We start from the raw sequence: 14,033 nt of genomic DNA, 5'->3' as shown, positions 1-14,033 counted from the left end.
AGGACTGCCATCTTTGCCATACCCTAGCTTTTGCTGAACTGACGCCACTGGACAGGAGGGGACTTCAACCCATACCAGGTCCTTCCTTCTGTTGGAGGTTGCTTCATTGCTTTCTTGTTGCAACATCACACAAACCAACCGTGAAACAGACAGTTGGCATTCCTTTCACTTGGTTCACATGCAGTGAGAGATGAGTACATTAGTCATCCATGATGATGGCTGTTGATACGTTTCTTTGAAGCTGATCGATAGTTTTAGTCTATTTTCTACCATGCAGGTTTTGTTACATGATGTAACAAATAGTTGACACTGCCTGGGCGTGATTGCAATCGTCTAGGACGTTGAGTGTTTTTTATCTTCTAAGAAAACATGAGTCATATTTCTAAATAAAGACCAGATTGTTATCTGCTGCTCCTGTCCTGTTGTGTGGGAGAGAGATGTCCACCTGTTGCTTTTAATAGACATGGTTGGATTATTTTTAACACATGCCAATTTCTCTGGAAAGTATGCTATATGTCCCATTTCACAAGTTCAGAATGTATAAAACAAATAATTTGAAAATAGCTGATCTACAAGCTCACAATGTGTCCAGATGCCAGGCATTGTGAGCTTGTAGATCTGCTCTTTTCAAATGTTTTGTCATAATAATCCAAATTAAATCTACATAGTAAACAGTAGGCCTAACAATAATTATATTGGAGTCAAAAGTATAATATTTGCCTCTGCTTTGAAAGATATAGTGGAGAGGAATTAAAAGTACTGTTGGAAACACTCCAGTAAAGTAAAATATACTTCAACATTGTAATTTATTACAGTAGGCTACTTGAGTAAATGTACTTAATGGGCATATATTTTAATGTTTATGTTTACTGTATTGTATTGTATTTGTATTGTTTGTATTCAATAAGACATCTACTGTTCAGAGCATTATGGCCTGCTGTATGAACAGATGTCACGACGTGACAGGTCAGCTGACACTAATCAGGCAACATTTCACCTGTTTGAGCTAAGGTGAAACAGAACAAACAGACAGGTGAAAGGAGCTGTTTCTATGTCAGAAAGAGTAGTCTACAACAGGGATGTCAAACTAGAATACACAGTGGGCCATTTAAAAAAATGTTACAAGTTGAGGGTTTGAATGCTATTTAAAATGTATTGAAATGATTGGACGTATTGAACCTGCCCTTGTACATCCGTGAACGTGTAGGCTACTCTGCCTCCCACCTGGCTTGAAAACCCCTGTTTTCAGAGTTCAAACGTTTTTGGGGAGAGTATAGCTGAAAGGTGACCACAGGCGATATGCTTCCTTGTGGTGGTGGTGGTGCGTACAACATTCACTGTCCTGATTTGGCCCCTGGGCCTTGGAGTTTGACATAATGTGCTCTACAAAAGACATAATAATAAACTCCTGAATATTCTTGGTAGAAGGCACGCACACATTTTTCACTGTCTTACTTACTGTGAATTAAAAAAAAACTTGTGAAACAGCAGCTGGAGAGTGATCTATCTCCAACTGCTATATTCTATCCCAAGGATTACCAATCCTTTCAGGCTGTGACCCCCCATATTATATAATATTCATTTGAACCCCCTCTCTGACAAGCACTTAGCTGTATTGCTGTATTGACTTTGACCCATAAGGACCGTCCAGGAAGAGTGCTCATGTGCGTCTTGCGGTGACACGCTTCCTAGTTTCTTCTTTTTTCGCACTGATTTTTTTTGACTTTGCACTATTAGTTTGTGTTGGTAGTTTCTGAGTATTTTTGCTTTGTTTAACAATGACAGTGAGATACTTGTTTGCACTAACTAGCATTGACTGCTATGGTCTTTTTTGCAAGACACTTTATGTATATATACTTATATATTATTCGCCCCCTCTATTGATGCACCTTCTCTTTATTGGTACTGTACTGCTCTTTTTTTTGTTCTCTTGTTTATTTCCCTCTTATCTATTTTTTCTTACGTCTCTGTAACTTTGTAAATAACTGTATACTGCTGTGCTACTACTGGACAACTGAATTTCCCCCTTGGGATAATAAAGGTATCTATCATCTATCTATCTATCTATCACTTGGAATTGTAGTCGAGGCACCTTGCAGGCTTATGCAAAGGCCAAAATGTAATTTCATAATTTAGCATGATGTTATGTAGACTAATGCAAGGTCGTTGTTGACCTGGCATCCTATACGTGTAAGCTATAGTTTCAATGTGCAGAATATTATTTTAGTATTCGTTTTTTTTACCCCAGTAAATAACTTTTTCATCCACGGCACCCCTTAATGACACTGTTCATTTTTGGAATCTCATATCATATTGGAGAAATATCTGTTTCCATCAGAACTGACTGAAAATAACTTTATTGACATTTAACCACTTGAACCTCAGCATAAACCTATTCTGGGTGTAAGTTTCACCAAAAATAGTCGATCTACAAGCTCTGTGATCGGCTATTTTTGGTGAAGAGTTGGCCGTAGACTGTAAAAGAACTCATCAAGCACAGTGCAAATCAGGTCTGTTTTACTGTTTTATGGTGAAGTGATATTGATGTAGTGACATTGATGAATTCCAAATGTGATAATCTGAGCCCCCCCCCCCCCCCCCCCCCTGGACTGGCATCTTGGGAAGCCCTGCATCGATCAACCTTTGTGCTGTCCTTGCTTATTAGTACAGGCAATCTAAGAAAAAAATGGGCCAACATTGAAACAAATTGCAACACAAACTCTTTCAACTTTTTTTGTTTCATAAATATGTTAGTAATAACATATCAAAAGTCCTAAGAAATCCAAGTGGTGGAACATAGTGAAATGGTGGAACATAAGTTGGCTCCCATCGACTTTCTATACAGGAGGAAAATACCCAGAAAAAAAATCTGCTTTAAGTAGGATGTGATGGGTCTAACTAGGGGTTTGTCATGATGCTGAATCCATTGCAAGCATTTGTTTTGCACAAAAAACATTCCTTGGCCCCAGAAAACGCCCACAAAACTGATGAAAAGTGAATGAGTCATCACTTTATATTATTATATTATATTATTACTAACATATTTATGAAACAAAAAAAGTTGAAAGAGTTTGTGTTGCAATTTGTTCAAGGTTCAACCCTAGATTGCCTGTACTATATAGTGAGTCGCTCTGGATTAAGAGTCTGCTAAATGCCTACATTTCAAAATTGTAATCATGTAAAATAACCACTGACTGTGTGTGCTACATTATGGAACAGAGCCTTGGTCAGAATCATTGGTAACGCATGTGAAGAAAGTAAGGGAGAGGCCCAATTTCTTCCCAATGTGGCTGCTGTGCATAAAGCTTAACGTGGGCCAAGGTTATTGTTTGCTGGTACCCAGAGAGTAGAGACTGAAGTTGGTTGGGTGTCCTTCTGCTTTATCTCCACCAGAGGGGGGGCTTGCGCTAGATGACACAAAGTCTTTGGCTTGTTGTGGGGACTTTGTGAAGCTTTTGGGGGGGCTTAGGCCTATTATGGAAATGAGGTTTACATCCCTTCTCCTCTCTGGGATCTGTAGCGGTGGAGGAAAGTAAGTGGAATTACTCTGTTTCAAGTAGGTTACAAGTACAGAATTCAAAATGCGACTAAAAAGTAGGCTATGAAAAAATAGAATAAAAAGGCCTATAGGATTAAATCTAAATAATATACTTCAAGAAACAAAACCAATGTAGGCCTATGCAGAATGGCCCGTTTTAGAATAATGAATATTACTTTGCATGACTGAGGGGATTATAGTTGAATTACTTCACATACAACTGGACAGCCCTGATAAGCTTATCATAATTCACAATACTTCATCATAATGTATGTTTTTCTGATTGCATTCTATAGTGTTAATCTCAATCTACAAAGTAACTAAAAGTTTTCAAACTATACTACCTTAGCTCAACTCACAGATAGAAAATAAATGAATCAATCAATCAATCAATCAATCATCATAGCCATAGTTTATAAATTGACATAAACATATCCTAAATCAAAACAATAATCACTAGCAGAGCCAGATATGAACATGTCTCTCCATTGTATGGATATAACTGCCACTGCAGCATTTATGCACACATCAGGCAAAGGAGTGTGACTTATGGATATATATTTTTTCCACATAATTAGAGAATTATCAGGACGATGTAATACATATGAGAAGCGATTAAAACACATGTATTTCACATATAATTAGAGGGATTAGATGTCAACTTTGTGCTTTTGAGAGCTATTTGTAAGAACTGGTGGTTTTTACCATCAGTTCAAGGTGAAAGATTTTGGACCACAAAATCCTGTGTTAATTTATACATCTCAACTAAGAAAACCCTTAAAAGGATTTGGTTCCTATTTGTACTCAGATTTAAAATAAGAAGGCCTAATAAGTAGCAGTTTCATCTTTAGAATGTATTTTCCCCTTTAGACCACAGGGTTTTCTAAATGACTCAAAGTGACTCACACGTCACACCTTTTATGCGGCAAGAAAAGCTGGTGCCAAGAGTTTTATTTGCCAACATAGGGTTGTGGTGCCTCCTATAATACAGTAAAGTAAAGTAAATAAAGCAATGGAGCATTAGTCACAAAGTAAAGTACACGAGAGAGAAACTGGACTTTGTATTTGTTCCATATCGACTGTGATCCACTTACTGATAATACATATAGGTGAGGAATACTTGGAAACCCTGTGTTTGTTTAAAAAAAAAGGTGTTATATAAATACATTGGATTGGATTGGATTGGATTGGATTGGATTGGATTAGATTGTCTTAAACTCTAATAGGTTGACCAGATTTCTAAGGGCTCTACTGTTTGGTCACTTCTGGTTTCCGCCCTACACTGTATATCTTCACAGAAAATAGCCGATCTACAAGATCACAACGTGTCACTTTGCCACACGTTTTGAGCTTGTAGATCTGCTATTTTCACTGAATGTTCCCCCCCAGGAGGATGCAATAGAGATGCTTGGGTTCATGTGTTTAGACACAAAAAGAGTTTCATCAACCGCTTCCAAGCCTGTGAAACTGTGATGTGATGTGACAAATAAAACTGATTAATCTGATTCAAGAATCGATATAGAATGGAGAAGGTTTCTTTTTTAATTTGTGGTTAGTTCCGCAGTTCTGTGCTGCAGCAAGGCTGATGACATAGCTCAGGGGTAGAGAAACCGTCATTAGAGCATGAAGGGTTCCCAGTTCAAATCCGGGCTCCCCCTGAGTTAGTGTCGAAGAGTCCTTGAGCAAGACTCTGAACTTTAGTTGTTCCTGATGAGCAGGTTTGTGCCTTGCATGGTTTCCTCTGCCATCATCAGTGTGTGAATGGGTGAATGTAATGCACAATCTATGTAAAGCGCCTTGGATAAAAGCAACATACGGTAACAATAATAAAAACATGACCATAAAGATATAATTATATCATTGCTATTCATCATGCAAGAGCGTCACACGAAAGTATAGTGAAAACAGCAATAAATTATAAAATACTATTAAAAAAGGAACGGTTTTTGACATACAAGGTTTCTGCCCGACAGCAATGATATCCAAACTTGTCATATTATAGCCTATACACAGAAATATGCAGTGATTACAAACAATGAAAATGTGTTATTCTTTTGTAATGAAACTTATTGAGTGAATGTGATAGAATTTCCATAGGGAATCGACTCAATTTACCCTAAAATGAACTTATTCTATTATTTAATCAAAGGCGAGTATGTCTGGCCCCTCACTGTGATTGTTTAATGATGTCTTATCTGTGTTTTTGTATTCTCCAAGCTTCTGCTGCTTCTCTGCCAATTAAACACCACACAGACCCTGGGAGCCAGTAATGGATGTCATAATCCCATCCCTGGGAAGAATGCTTTGTTGGACATTCCTCAGCATGTACACAACACACAAACACGCGCGCGCGCACACACGCGCGTGCACACACACACACACTCGCACACACACACACACACACACACACACACACACACACACACACACGCACACACGCACACACACACGCACACACAAACAAACACGCATACGTGTACACAACACACGTATACAGTGAAGCCAATATTAAACATGAGTATGTGCAAATATACTGTATAAGTAAGTACACATTTACTCAAACCTACAAAGAATGGTACACATAGCTACATTCACACCATATGCACGCACGCATGCACGCACCCACACACGCACGCACGCACATACGCACGCCCGCCCGCATGCACTCACGCACCCTTGCACTCTCACGCATCCATGCACGCACGCACACAAAACAACACACTCCCCTCCATCTGTCCTCCCGGCCCTAAACCCACCACCTACCCCCAACTTTACTCTCACCAACAACACCCCCCAATCCACCACACACACACACACACACACACACACACTATTTGCATGGCTATACTTTTGTTGTGAGGACATTTTATCACTTCAGGATGACGTTGAAGATGAAAAAGCTGAAATTGTCAAAAAGAAACTGCAATCTGCAAGCATGCCGAATATCAGCTATTCTTCGATGCATGACATCACGGCACCGGCACTCAGCAAAGTATAAAATAGTTGGTTTTAAAAAGTCTCAAACCACACAACAGCCATTTCTCTAGTGAGAACCCGGTGTCTATTTCTTTAATTACAGTAGTACACTAGATCCTTGTGGGGACATTTTGGCCCTCAATTCGATTCAAATAAGGAGCTTTATTGGCATGAGAAAACATACGTTTGCATTGCCAAAGCAAGTGTCAAAACACAATAAAAAACTGTTGAAAAAGGGGAACATTATATACAGTTGGAGGGGGTACAGCATTGTGTAAACAGAGCTATGTCACACTTTAGCGTTATGTACATGTTATAAATCAGGGTATACGTTTTTTGTTGTTGAACAAATGGCAGCAGTCATTTGCAGTCGCATTTGGGACAGAAAAGCAGCATTTATTCTCAAGTAGTATACAGAAAAAAGCCTCAGATTTAAAATGCGTTTACTGTAAAGGTAGCTCTTCTGTTTATATGTGCAGTAGTTCTAGAGGTCACTCAATGGTTTGTAGTCCTTAGGGTGGTTGTATTCCATTCTCTATGGTTTGTAGTCCTTAGGGTGGTTGTATTCCATTCTCTATGGTTTGTAGTCCTTAGGGTGGTTGTGTTCCATTCTCTATGGTTTGTAGTCCTTAGGGTGGTTGTATTCCATTCTCTATGGTTTGTAGTCCTTAGGGTGGTTGTGTTCCATTCTCTATGGTTTGTAGTCCTTAGGGTGGTTGTGTTCCATTCTCTAGCCTTCTTCTTTCACAACAGTTCACACTTCTTGCTGCTGTGTTCGCTATACATTGTTCCCAGCAGGTATGGGAGTTTTTGTTTGTCGTTGGTCATGTTTTCAAACTCACTTTTGGTGTGTGTAACCTGTGGGAAGTACATGTGTCTCTGATTGTTTGAAGACTTTATTAGAAGTGTGCATAGGAAAAGGTGCAGTTGCAGGACAGTACTGCTCTCTGGTACAAGGTCAACTAAAAGAAGATCCTAGTATGCTTTTCGGCTTATTAATGTCTTGGAATAGTGGGCAGGTGGTTAGAAAGTGTAGCGCTCTTTCCAATTCAATTCAATTTTCAATTCAAAGGAGCTTTATTGGCATGAGAAAACATACGTTTACATTGCCAAAGCAAGTGTCGCAAATAAAATATAAACAGTTGAAAATGGGGAACATATATACATTGTGTAAACAGAGCTATGTCGCATTGAAACATTTTATATATATGTGGCGGAGAGAGTTGCAGCCCCAGCCTGAAGCCTCAAAAGTCTAGTATCTGCCCTCATTCCATAGGGATATCCCTTTGGAGTGATGGTTAAGATATTGGACTTTCACGGGGGAGACCCGGGTTCGAAGCCGGGTGGGGAGGTTCGGATTCACCTCCGTTACATATATACAGGTAACAAATAACAGCATTATTTCTTCTCAAAATGCATTTAAAGGTATCAGCTCTGTTTCATACTGTATGTGCAGTAGGTCTAGATGTCATTCATACTGTATGTGCAGTAGGTCTAGATGTCAGTCAATGGTTTGTAGTCCTTAGGGTGGTTGTGTTCCAGTCTCTAGCCTTCTTTTGTCGCAACAGTTCACAAATCTTGCTTCTGTGTTCGCACATTGTTGTATTTCTCCCATTAGGTATGGGAGTTTTTCATCATTGGTCATGTTTTCAAACTCACACACACGCAAGCCGATATGACGTCCACAACATAGCTGTAGGCCTCATAACATGTTATGTCTCCCATATCATCATCATCATCATCATCATCATCACCCCGATACTCGCCTCCCTCTCCCTCCCCCCCACCCCACCACCACCACAGCCTAGGTGGCCCCCCTCAAGCCCCCCTCACGTCCCCCCCACACGTCCCCTAGCTTCCATGGCAGGGACCCATACTTTCGCTCCCTCCTGGGTCCCGTAACAACTCACCACCCTCACCCTCTCCCAAACCCCCCTGCGGCCCCCCTGCTGGGCGCTGGATTGTGGGCCGGGGGGGATTATGCAAGCGGGGGGGCTCGTAAAGAGGGCCCTGCCAAGGTCTTTCTGGCTCTGTGACGGATGGCTGGGGACACTGGAAGGGGGGGGGCACTGTTTTGCATGAGAAGAGAGACCGGGGTGATGGGGGGGTGGGGGGAAGCGGGGTGGGGGGAGGGGGGGGATAGAGGGTCCATTCAATGGAGGGCTGTCACCCCCCCCCCCCCCCTAAAGACTGGAACTAGTGAAACCACCAAACCCCCTCCGTTCCATCAACCATTCCTCCATACACCACCAGGGTTGCCACGTCTGATTGTTATAAGCGACTTTGGACTTTTTTTTTTTTTCTCCTATAAAGTTACTTGTATTGATTGATTCAATTATTCAATTCAATCTCTCGTACGCATCATCATCATCCAGGGGAGGATGTGGTGGTAGGTGAGGGTGAACACAACAACTGAACTGGTAAATGGTGCATTGGAACGATACAAACACAGTGGAACGTAACATCAAAACATCAAAGGTGTATCACCAGAGGAAAATGAACTCACTTTTCTGAGCCTAATTATTAAAAAAAAACTACAGATTACAGAAAAACCACTGAATGTTGGATGTTCATTTGAGGTTTGATGCCATGACCCTTTTAAGAAAATGTAAAATAAATAGTACATAACTTAACCCATTTAAGGAATTTAATTAGCCAGTGCACCTTAGGCGAGACATCGCGGGATCAGCACTTAATGAGTTACATTTCAATAACTGCACCTTTTCAGGAAGTGTGTCAATAACTGTGAATCGACATCATGACAAGTAGCCTAGGTTATGATTTCTTTTTTGTTTTGTTTGTTTGTTTTTGGCCAGTGAATGTGGCTGCAATCATTGTTGTTTATGGGACTATATGCTGTGGCGGAAGTATATGTGTATTCTGAAACAATTAATGATTGTAACTGTTTGTTACAACCCTGAAACAGTGGTAAATCAGCCAACAACCCACTCCCTCTCATGGTAAATGGCTTACGTATAGCATGAACTGCTCATTATGGGGCTGGAGAGCGCCACAATGATGCTGTTAGTATAGATACATCCAGCTGTTGCATGAATTTGAACTTTAAATGTCTTAAAAGTGCTTTAAAAGTCCTCACTCCAGCAGTGACAAACATGATTGATTGATTGAACACTTTATTGACAGTTTGACCCCGGTAAAGGGAAGTACAGTACAAATACGAGGTCTGCTGAAAGGATTTTTTCCAAGAAAGCACTATATGGCTTGTTTCCATTGGGGTCCATTGTACTCATGTAAATGATTGTGTTTTTTGGGCTTGTTTGTAAAATGTAGTTTTGATTGATTGGATGCTTTGGGCAAAAATGATAACATCCTGCTATAGGTATTAGGGCATTAACGAAAAAGTCGACAAGTCGACTCAGTCGACTTCATTACACAAGTCGACTCACACCAGAGAAAGTCGAAAGTGGAACTGAAAAAAAAAAATACTTAGTTTCAATTGTGAAAATAGCCTCGCGATGCGAGGCGTTGTGAGCATGTAGATCGGCTATTTTCACAATTTCTGCCTCTATATATTTGACCATTTGGACAATGTTTAATTTGCCATTTTAGAGTATTAAAAAGTCCTTAAATTGTCACTTTAGAAATGTGCAGATCAGATACCCTCCATACACTTAAACTGTATGTTGGTTTGTTTACTGTTGAGTGAGAAAACAATGTTTCACATTAAGTTAATCATCTGGGGACCCCCCAAAATAATTGGGGGGTCGTTTGTGATGACGTCATCAAACGATAAAGTCGACTTCAACTCAACTTTTTACTGAGTCGAGTCGACTTGCAAAAATCACAAGTCGTTAATGCCCTAATAGGTATATGATGCTAAAATGTGTAAACTAGAAACTGATAAATGAAAACAAAGCCTATATCCTTAGCTCCCCCTGAACTTTCTATTGTAAATTCTGTTTATTTTGCGTTGTGTTTTACAACAGTTTTTCTGATGATATCTTCTGCATAGTGTGTGTTCTATCTCTATCTGCATGTCATTGAATCAGTTTAGGCATTTAGCAGATGTTCATGTTATATGTTTTTAAAAAATGTGTTTAAATTTAAAAAAATAAATAGTTTAAAAAAAAGGATCTCAATTGAGACAGGCCATGGGCTTTCTATGGCCATATCCTTTTAGTTGACCTTGTAGCAGTGAACTGTACCGTCATGAAACTGTACCTTTTCTATGCAAACCTAAAGTCTTCAATCAATCAATCAACAATAAAACGTCCTCGGGATTTGTTTCCATATGTCGTCCTGTGTTGCTTGCTTGCTTCCAAATGTTTAAATCAGTGGGTTCTCAATCATTTCCATGTCAAGGATTCCCAAATTCATATGTATTTGTCCATGCACGGACCCCCATCTAAAGAATATTTTGTGCCAGGGGGTCGAACCCCTTACCAGATTTGTCTCTACCAATGTGTCACTTATCTTTTCAAGATTCATTTGAAAATAGCTCACAACGTGTCGTATTGCGACGCACTGTACGCTTGTGGATCTGCTATTTTCAAAGAGCTGATGTAATATAGTTTTAGGTATTGCCCTACAAAGGCAAGTAACTACTGTATGTTTTTGGACACACACTGACTTATTTGTGTATCCCAAAGCTCAGATTAGCCTTCATGATATTGGGGAATACACTTGCCTCAAGAACAGATATGCAATCAGTGGGATATCACTTATATTGACCAGTGGAAACACTTTTAAACACATATTTCAGACAATTTGTTTTTGTTTGTTGGTAGTTACTGCACTCTGGCTTTGTGTAGGGCAGTATAGGTTTAAAGTGTTTGGCCAAGAGTCGCTTCTTTTGGGCTTGTTTTCATAGATCTGGGTGCTTATTACTGCCCTAGCTTGTGGGATGTCGTTTCTCCTTTTTAATGCTTATTTCTCTAACAAAACCTGGCAACACTGATACACCACTCTCTCTCTCTCTCTCTCTCTCTCTCTCTCTCTCTCTCTCTCTCTCTCTCTCTCTCCTCTCTCTCTCCTCTCTCTCTCTCTTTCTCTCCTCTCCTACAATCGTCTCTCTCTCTCTATCTCTCCCCCTCTTTCTCTTTCTCTCACTTTCTCCCTCTCTCGCATCTCTATGTCTATTTTTCTCTCTATCTTCCTCTCTTTCTCCCATCACTCTCCTTCTCTCTCTCTCTCTCTCTCTCTCTCTCCTCTTGATCTGCCCCCCCCCCCCCCCCACTTAGTGGCGTTCATTCACCCCATCACCCCCCCCCCCCCCTTCTCTCCATCCCATTTCATTCTCTCTCTCTCTCTCTCTCTCTCTCTCTCTCTCTCTCTCTCTCTCTCTCTCTCTCTCTCTAGCTCTCATGCCCGGTCACCCTTATAATACTTCTAATCTATCTCCTCTCCTCTCCTTTTTTTCCTCCTCTCCTCTCTCGGGGTCTCCCTTTTACTTCTTGATTTCATCCCACTTAATTTCTGTTCATTCACATTTCCCTTGCTTTCCATCAAGCTGATGGGTCCCCCACCCCCCTTCCCCCTCTCTCTTCTTCTTCTTCTTCTTCTTCTTCTTCCTCCTTTTTTCATTGGCTGCTTGATTTCCATAACATTTAGAAAGGCTCTCTCATTATGGGTTGTGAATGAGGACACTATAATATGAACCGCATGGTCGTATACAGAGAGTCTCTTAATAGTGAGATAAGTCTGGGTGTGACTGAATGGCCCCTGACATTCTCCTCTCAAAACCCGGTGTCACCGGGGACAGGACCAGACACTCTGCTCTGCTGTGTCACTGTCACCGGGCCGTCGCTGGGAGAGAATAGACCAATAACAGTGTGATTCTATGGAGAGGTCACAATGATATGTTATAGCATCCCATTGCATCACTGTGGAGACCAGATCTTAATACTGACTGAGCTGTTGAAAACAGTCAGATAAAGCAGTGGTTCTCAACCTGTGGGTCAAATTATTTTGGGGGGGTCCCCAGATGATTAACTTGATGTGCAACGTTGGTTTCTCACTCAACAGTAAACAAACCAACATAAAGTGTATAGGTGGTATCTGCACATTTCTAATGTGACAATTTAAGGACTTTTTAATACCTCTAAAATGACAAATTAATCATTGGCCAAACTGTCAGATATTAGAGGCAGACATGGTGAAAATAGCAGATCTACATGCTCACAACGCCTCGCAATGCGAGGTGTTGTGAGCATGTAGATCTGCTATTTTCACAATAGAACCGTGTTATACAAAAGGTAATTCTTCAACTCTTAGTGCTCATAGGGTTGGGGGGTCCCCAGTTTAAACATGATTATTTTGAGAGTCGCGGCCTGGAAAGGTTGAGGACCACTGAGATAAAGCATGGTTTATACGTAGGTGCGTGCACGATGTCATCCTCAGTAAATAGCAGATCTACAAGCTCACAACGTGTCACGAACGTGACACGTTGTGAGCTTGTAGATCTGCTATTTACGGCATGCAACACCAGTGTGCAACTAAGTATAAATCTGGCTTTAAGCTGTCACTTCATCCACTATCATATCATTGCTGTCAGACAGAAACCTCTTTAACTTTTTGTGTTTTTTTTTTTTTAAATCAACAGCCTACTTGATCACTACAGCAGCGTCACACAAAAGCATCAAGATCGAGTAGCAGATCTACAAGCTCGAAACCTATGGTTTTGAGCTTGTGCAAGTCTTGAATCCTGAAAAGTAAAGGTTTTTGGACAGGTTTCCACCCGACAGAGATGAAATACTAGATTAAAATATATAGTGTGATGATTCTATACGGAAGGGTCACAATAATATGTTATAGTGTCCGCTGGCATTAAGATGGAGCCACATTTTAAATATACCGACTGAGCTGTTAAAATGTTACTGTAAGTTAACTGTCACTTTTTAGCTCAAGACGCAAACCAGTGAAAGTAGATCTACAAGCACACAAACACGTCGTTTCTCTACAAGTTGTGAGCTGTGTAGATCTATGAGTTTCTTCGATTTTATTATTGAACATTTTTAATTTATTTTTTGAAAATATTTTGAAACAATAAACGTTAAAAATTAAATTAAGGAAATGAAAGGTAAAGGGATATTTTACTCGAGTTATGACCCATAAATGTCTGTTTGTGACACACAAATGGGTCCCGACCCAGTGTTTGGGAAACAGTGCACACATCATATCAAATATATAAACATAGGTTACACTAAACTAAAGCATACAGTTGGTGACCTACAAGCAGATCTACAAGCACATCTACAAGGGCACAGTGATTGATGGGAACAACACGTATAGTGCTTGTAGATCAGCTATACTTTTTGGCCACGCGTCACAGTCGCAGCAGATAAATGAAGCATAAATATTGCCTATGGCAGATGTTTTCAAAGCGGGGTCCAGGGACCCCCAGGGGTTCCTGGTTGGCTATTAGTCCTCCCTCTCATCGGGTCCTAGAGGGGGTTGTGGTGTGGGGTCCCCAGCAGAATGCAGCAGCAGTCATTTAATGTCACAATAATTCAAGTCACACAATGAATACTAGTGTAGAAACATTGATGAGTGACTGTCA

The sequence above is a fragment of the Nannobrachium achirus genome (genome assembly GCF_963921795.1).
Source record: "Nannobrachium achirus genome assembly, chromosome: 14".
In the NCBI taxonomy this organism is placed as follows: Eukaryota; Metazoa; Chordata; class Actinopteri; order Myctophiformes; family Myctophidae; genus Nannobrachium; species Nannobrachium achirus.
This window is presented reverse-complemented; position numbering follows the sequence as displayed.